Source organism: Salvia splendens, chromosome 14, assembly GCF_004379255.2.
Source record: "Salvia splendens isolate huo1 chromosome 14, SspV2, whole genome shotgun sequence".
In the NCBI taxonomy this organism is placed as follows: Eukaryota; Viridiplantae; Streptophyta; class Magnoliopsida; order Lamiales; family Lamiaceae; genus Salvia; species Salvia splendens.
The window spans coordinates 10,161,283-10,168,999 of record NC_056045.1 but is presented as its reverse complement, the minus strand read 5'-3'; the positions used below and the strand labels follow the sequence as shown (position 1 = coordinate 10,168,999).

Genomic DNA, 7,717 nt, shown 5'->3' with positions numbered 1-7,717 from the left:
GCGTTTCATTTTCAATCCTATACCATCGTTCATCATATACTTTTGTATCAATTTGTTCCATCGCCGTCGTTGCCAGATCCATCCCATAAATATAGTTTGATATGAACATTTCAATCAGATTTGTATGACGCATTCTGGTACTCCGTAGTTTTATGTAATGACTTGATTATTTGATTATTATGACCCAAATATTCATTTAGTCTGACCCAAAAGACTGGAAGATGTTTGGGTTATCGTTTATTTTACTCCGTAGTGTTATATAATGACTCGAATATTGGATTATTATGACACAAATTACTCATACTCTGACATGACCCAAATATTCATTTATTATGACCCAATGTATGAAGTAATTATCATCATATGGTATTTCGACTACAAGAAACAAGAGGATTGCAGTACCCTTAACCGATTCTATTTTTACTCAAACGACTAATGTATTATTCAATATGGCAACTTTAGGTCATTGTAAGTGCAGTTTTCAGTCATATTAATATTGTTGGATGGAAAAAAATAGGTGTTGTTTCGGTCATTTTTATTGTATTTTTCGGTCATATTAATTGTCCTAATTTTTAAATTTGTCAATAACAGCAGAATAATTTGACAGACGGAGAGCTTTGATTGCACTGTATTTTTATTAATTGGTAAATTACACTGGATTACTAGTACATAGAGACTCCAAAATAAATACAGATGAAATAATATATATAGTGAAGTAACAATAACATCCGGCTGACATTTATAAAACATGGTTCAAAAATCGAGAATTACAAGGTCTAAACATTGTTTACGTAAAATAGTGGTAAACTATAAAGAAATGAACAAAAGTTTCAGTAGTTTAGTTTTAGGTATGACATAACCATTGATTAAGATCCGTAGTTTGCTATCATCTTTTCTACGTTGATCTTTGTTTTCTTGTCCTCCTTTGCATAATGTTTGGATGCCGCCGCTTTATTCAATAATGCGCTATGATTATTTCTTGCAACCATCAACACACGATTATATTTAGCTCTTAAATACTCAAAATCTCCTATCAATGCATTTGTGCATAAGAATGAGGTTAATACAGAGACATAAGTGTCATAAAACAACAATTGTGTAATAGAGATAGTATCACAATCATATCAAGTTATGATTTCTGTTTAATGTAAGGACCTTTTCCAGAAATGGGAACATCTTCAGCAGTTCCCTTCCCTCTTTCACCTTCTACACAAATATATTTATGTGGTGTTGTATCTGAAAGATCATTAAATTAGTGTATAACATTAACACAAACAAAGCATAAAAAATATGAGTTTTTTCCATAGCATGTTTCCCATATGTCTCCTATTATAAAAGCATATCCCATCTCAATTCATGAGTACTTCAAAAGCAGAGGATCAAAAGGTAAATACATATAACTTTAACCTTGTTTTGGGTCATCGATACCATGTCTCAGTTCAGTCAAGTTTTGAGTGGAACTTTGACCTATTGCTGATGAAAAAAACACCACAATTAAATAACAGAGTGCCCAAAAAGAACCAAAACTACAATCCTTCAAATAATAACCTAGAAAATGTAGTCGACATACCTTTCTGTGTTTGGGTTTTGGCGGTACCTTCTTCGTCATTCTTTGATAGAGTAGGTTACATCCAACCAATTGAAGTGAAAATTGGGTCAGATTTGAGTTAAGTTTTAGACAATTGGTATACACAATCTTACTAACCTTTTCCGTCATGCGTCGCGGTTCCAGAAGATCGTGTGTCGACCATTGCTGAAGAAGGCGCTAGGTTTATCATTCTCGTTGATTTCAGAATCGTCAAATGTGATTTGTTCTTCATTGATTTGATAGATTATGGTTTTTGTCACAACTGATTTTGTGGTTTTTTGATGAAAAATGGGATGAATTTTTGGTGAAATAGAGTTAAATTGAACGGCGCCAGAACCCAAGCACCAACTTAGCGTGTGGAGTAATGACTCCCATTTAATCCGCTCTTAAAAACCGAACGACGGTTCATGAATTTTTCTATTCCTAATTTACCCTTCACATGACATAAATCGTTCTTATTATGCCCCAAAAGATTCAGTTTGCAATCCAAATCGTGGTCATTCATCTACATATCTAACGGCCCATATATGGTCTGTATTTCTATACTTAGGGACTTCTTTTGATAGATTAAAACCATATATATATATATATATATATATATATATATACCAATTCTTAACAAATAATAGTACTACTTATATATAAATATTCATATTCATATGTTTATTATGTAGGAGTATTAACTTTCATGTTATAAACGTTTATTCCATTATATGTTATTGTTATTTTATTTTTAATCGAAGCATTAGTTATTTGATGGCTTCTTCATGTTCTTGTTTAGATCCTAGTCACTTTTGGGCTAAGATCATGTTGTTAGAACATTTTATCTTGATATTATTTACGGGTTGGAGGTCTGCCTAAACCGCCCGCCCACAAAGGGCGTTCTTGAAAAAAAAAAACTAAAATTTTATGAAAGTTAATTGAGATTTTATTCACTTTTAGTTATGATCTAGTTATATAAAATATATGTATATAGCTTTCAATTATGTATATATCATGATATATAGTTTAGAGTTGGTATACTATGGTACATATTAACAAAAAAAACTATATCCCACGTTGAAAAAGTAAAGACAAAAAAAACTATATCCCACGTTCAATTTTGTCATAAATTCAACGATTCGATTGTTTGGTCATCAAATCTACATGTGTATGTAGATTGTCTCTGTTTTTTTCAGTTGGGATTTTGTTTATCACTGATTTCCAACTTGATTGTCTCTATTTTTACAGTTGGGATTATGTTTATCACTGATTTTATTGTGTCAGATTTTGATGCTTTCGATTGGGTGTTCTTCTTAAATCTTGTATTTGTACGTGTTTTGTTTTTATATTATTTCACTAATGAGCTACACCATCTGGTTAACTCTTGCATTTGTATGCGTTGTATTTTTACATTATTTTAGTGATGAGCTACATTATGTCGTTAACTCTTGCACTTGTATTATGTCGTTAACTCTTGCACTTGTATGTGCTGTATTTGTACATTATTTCACTGATGAGCTACATTATCTGGTTAGCGCTTACATTTGTATGTGTTGTATTTGTACATTATTATACTGATGTGGTACATTATTTTCCATTTGTACATTTGTACGATTATCCCACCAGATTCGCCAACAATTGGAGGGAGACATCGAGGCACAGGCAAAGAAGCGCAATAAAAAGGACAACATACTCTACTTAGGAGGTCGGTGACAGAGTACGTGAACATGACTAAGAAGTCGGACCCTAGACAAGTCAGAAGCTTAAATTCTTATAAAAATGGTTTCGTATTATGTAATTTGAAATGGATTTATAGGGTATTTTTTCTAGATTTATGACGATGTAGAGCACTTGGGGTGGTTTGAATGTTTGTCTTTGAATGGTCGTGCCTTGGTAATTGAATGCTTTTTTTTATAATGAATATTTACAGCATAATAATGTAAAGTTACACTATCAAATCTATACTAATCTAAAGAGCAAGTTTGATGAAAAGTCCTTAATGCCCTTTTTGGAGGGAAAATGGAAAGATGAGGTGTCTTCTACCCAAAAATAATTTTTTAAGGCAAAAACAATTAGACAAATAATAGCCCAATAAAATGCTAACTTCTTGAAGAAGTGTTAAAACACATTTAAATAGTGCACTACCATTAATTTTTTTTATAATTAAGTTATTAAATTTATATATTAATTAGCCTTATATTTGAGTTAAATTGGAATTGTGCTAGAGAGTTTAGTTTGCCTTCCAATTATTTAGGTTAAAATTGAGATTTAATCATTTATTGCAACACTTTTCTCCTAATTAATTCACAAGCTAAACGACAACACATATATGTAATGCTTACAATTTCCATCCCATATTTACTCAATTAATGTTTTTAGTTCTTATATTTTAATTCGCCTCTAATTAAACAATACTACTAAGTTTATAGATTAAACTAAGGAATAAGATGACATTAAATATATTTAAAATTAAATCTAACTTGGTATAACTTCTTAATATAAAGAGTAGTGTAAATTCTGACATTATTCAAAACAAACAAGATGCATAAAATATTATCGTTATTTTAAGTGATAGTAGTAATTTACTTTTTATACGTATATGTGGCGGGAAGTAAGAAATTTATTCTTTCCAATATAAAAAATTCATTTAGTCTTTGGAAATGTATATCAAGTTATGCTATGGTCTGAAATTAAAAGAAATAAATAAACAGTCAACTAAAATGTGATTATTGGATAATACAAATTTTTTATCTTGACTTCTCAAAGAAGTTTTAAATTTATATGATTTAAATTATTCATATATTTAATGTGGATATGCATAATATTCCATATATTTTTTTCAAATTAATTTTTTATAAATTAAGCTATTAAATTTATATATTAATTTACCTTTTATTTGGATTAATGACTTGCATAGCACTTTCAATAAACATCTTTACTTGCACATATTTTCTTTATTTGTATATCTTATTCTAATTAATTCATACTCATTTGATCATTAGTCACACATCTTATTTTTGTCATTAATTTTATTATTTTTACTTCACTTAGATTATAAATTAAAATTGCATAAATGTTTCATTCACTGGGGAGTAGTAAATTCTTCATTTTGAGTGAGACAAGATAAGTACATGTGCATAGCTCGCGTGTTAATACTAGTAATGTAGTATTAAAATCAATGATCATATAAGTGACCTTATGCATTTTAATGTACACGAACATATTACTAACCCCTGTATGACACGCGCAAATAAGGTATTTGATATTATGTTAGATTTCTAGATTACTAGTATATGCTAAAAATTTACATTATTATGATGTGGCATTACATTACAATAATTTGAGGCACCAAACTATCTATGTTCATCAATAATGTATAGGTTTTACAACAAGTAATGTAATCTGAGACTATCTTATTATTTTGTAGATGTACATTAGTACATTGTTAAAGTGTACATTACTTTTATGTACATTTACATTATAATTACTGATGCACTAAAATGTCTTTCTTGCTGCAACTAGGTTCCCCGATATCATCACCATCCATCTCCTCCATCTCTTAACGCATTTCTTTCCGCGGTTGGTGAGCTAATACAATTGGCATGTCATCATCGAAGTTGTCATCCAATTTAACTTTGACCCTCTTTGTACCTATTCAAAAGCAAATTCATTCATTAGTCAAAATGGTACACTACATTAAATTCCAAATTATATTATTAGTGAATAAATGCTTACATTAATAAGTAGCCTAAATCACATAGTAATTAACGAAAATCACACTTGGCATAATGTAAATAATTTTATAGCGTGAATGCACATAAAGTACTGTATTGGTAAAAATAGAACAGGTCATAATGTAAAACATGTACATCAATAATGTACTACTATGTACGCACATAATGTAGCACATTCATGAACACTATAGATCATAAGGTGATAATATAAGAGACCATGATGTAATAATGTACATTCATCTATTTTCACATCGAAATCTGAATGAGACTACAAGTATTTGGAAACTAAAGTGCCTGTAATGGCTACAAAAACTTTATAATCAATAAAGACAGAGAAAATCTTCACTAGTGCACAACATTGTGAAATAATGTAAACATTCACTTAAATAGTGTATTAATCCCTACTGCAGACAGATATTGTACTCTAAAGAAGCGTATAATGTATCTTCAAAGAAGTGTATTAATGTAACAAAGTATATTACTACACAAAAATGTAGCACATCGGTGAGGAACATTGTATGAGCATGTATTAAACGAGGAAGCACATCCAAACAAATCATGTATGAAATTGATTCACAATTACACAGAATTACACAACGATTCACTATTAAGCAAATCTGAATAGTTATCCATGTAAATTTCACAACCAAATAATCGAATCAATAAAGAAGTAGAACCTAAACACAATGCACCGAAACCAACAACATTCGATGAAAAATGAGCTGAATAGAACAACATTCAACGCAATAATGTAGAACAACACAAAATTCAACGATTTATAGAACCCCATTTCTAAAACACGAATAACTTTGACCGGTAATTTACCAAACACGTATCTAATGTGGAGACCGGCCCCAAACAAAAGTGACCATAGAAAAAAAAGGAACACGGTTTCGTACATTATACACCCAAAATCAAAATACAGCTTCAACAATGGAGTACATTATACACCGAAAATCAAATACCTAAGATTGTATTATTCGGCAGGAGATTGCGTCCTTGTTGAGTAGATTACCTGAACATAAACCCATTTGCAAAAACCAAACAATTGATGTTCGAAAATTACCTGAAATTGAAAGTCTATTGTAGACCGACGCGGAATCACTGAAATCGATCGTCTATTGTTGAAAGGTTGTCGTATGTTGGAATAATGTACGATATCCGTCTGTTGATTGTGAAAAACGGGAGTAAATTCGGTTTCCCGGTGAGAATTGGGGAGACTAGGGTTTTGAGTGAGAGAAATTGAAAGAGTAGGGAGTTGTTTCATCATCAGTGATTTTATTGATAATTTTCCCCGGATTTATTGCTCATGTAGTTACAAAAAACTAATTGATATTGTATATTCCAAATATACCCCTATAATGTAAATCGGACTGCATAATAATGTAACACAGAGAATGACATATACTACAAATCTAATCCTACTTTTAAATATTTTGTGTATAAAATAGTTTTTTTTTACATAACACTATTACGGTATACCATACTGTACTTCGGTATACCGCAATAAAGGTCAGATAACAGTATCAAAAATTAATCATACGGAATTTACGGTATACCGCATTGCGGTATACCGAAACTTCGATATGATATTTTGTCATACCGTAGTTTTCGGTAAGGTATGCGGTATGACGTTCTCAGTACGGTATACCGTACCGACCCACTCCACATTATTAGCGGTGTGAAATTGAGTAAAAATACTTTTCATATTTAGACTTAGTCTAATTTTGGGAGATGATCTAAAATGGTAAAGATGATCTATTTTTTAGGTTGAGGTAGTACTTCATTCGTCTCTCACTAAGTGAGGCATTTCTTTTCGGCACGAGATGCAAGAAAATGAAATTTTGTTAGTTAAGTGGAGAGAATAAAGTAAGAAAGAGAATAAAGTAAAGAGAAAAAATCAAGATTGAAAATGCCTAAAAAAAATTGCCCATTTATCTTGAGACATCCAAAAAGGAATATCAATCACTTAGCAAGGTATATGGAGAGTATAAATTAGCCAATCCAAAATATTTGACACTCCCTCTATCCTTGAATAAAAGATGAATTTTATTATTTTGGGACATCTACCAATAAAGACATGTTGAATAAAGGCCAAAATTGGTCCTAAACATGACGTTTTTACAATTTTAGTCTTAGATATTACGTTTTGAATTATTGCTTCCCACACATTTAAACTCAGGCCGGATTCAGTCCATTTTGGACGGCCCCGTCTAAAAGTAACGGTCAACGGCTGCTTAGCCGATTTTGACCAAATTAAGCATTTTTATTAGGTTTTTTAATTATTTTAAAAATAAAAAATTTGTTCAATCAAAATTTAAATTAAAAATCAAAACCTTTCTCCAAACAAACCCATTCAAATTTGCGCCTCCAAAATTCCAATTCAAGTTCAAGTTACAGAAATTCTAAGTTC

The 7,717-nt window shown here is 30.8% G+C and overlaps 1 long non-coding RNA gene across 2 annotated transcripts; it reads right to left on the bottom strand.

Moving 5' to 3' along the window:
- Window positions 1-4,914: 4,914 nt before the first annotated feature.
- Window positions 4,915-6,562, bottom strand: LOC121764844. Of its 2 annotated transcripts, none has more exons than XR_006042641.1 (2): window positions 6,270-6,562; window positions 4,915-5,221 (listed from the first exon to the last, which is right to left on the bottom strand). It is a non-coding gene; the product is annotated as an uncharacterized LOC121764844 (long non-coding RNA). The 2 variants fall into 2 exon arrangements; XR_006042640.1 differs by having other exon boundaries at window positions 6,371-6,562.
- Window positions 6,563-7,717: the final 1,155 nt, after the last annotated feature.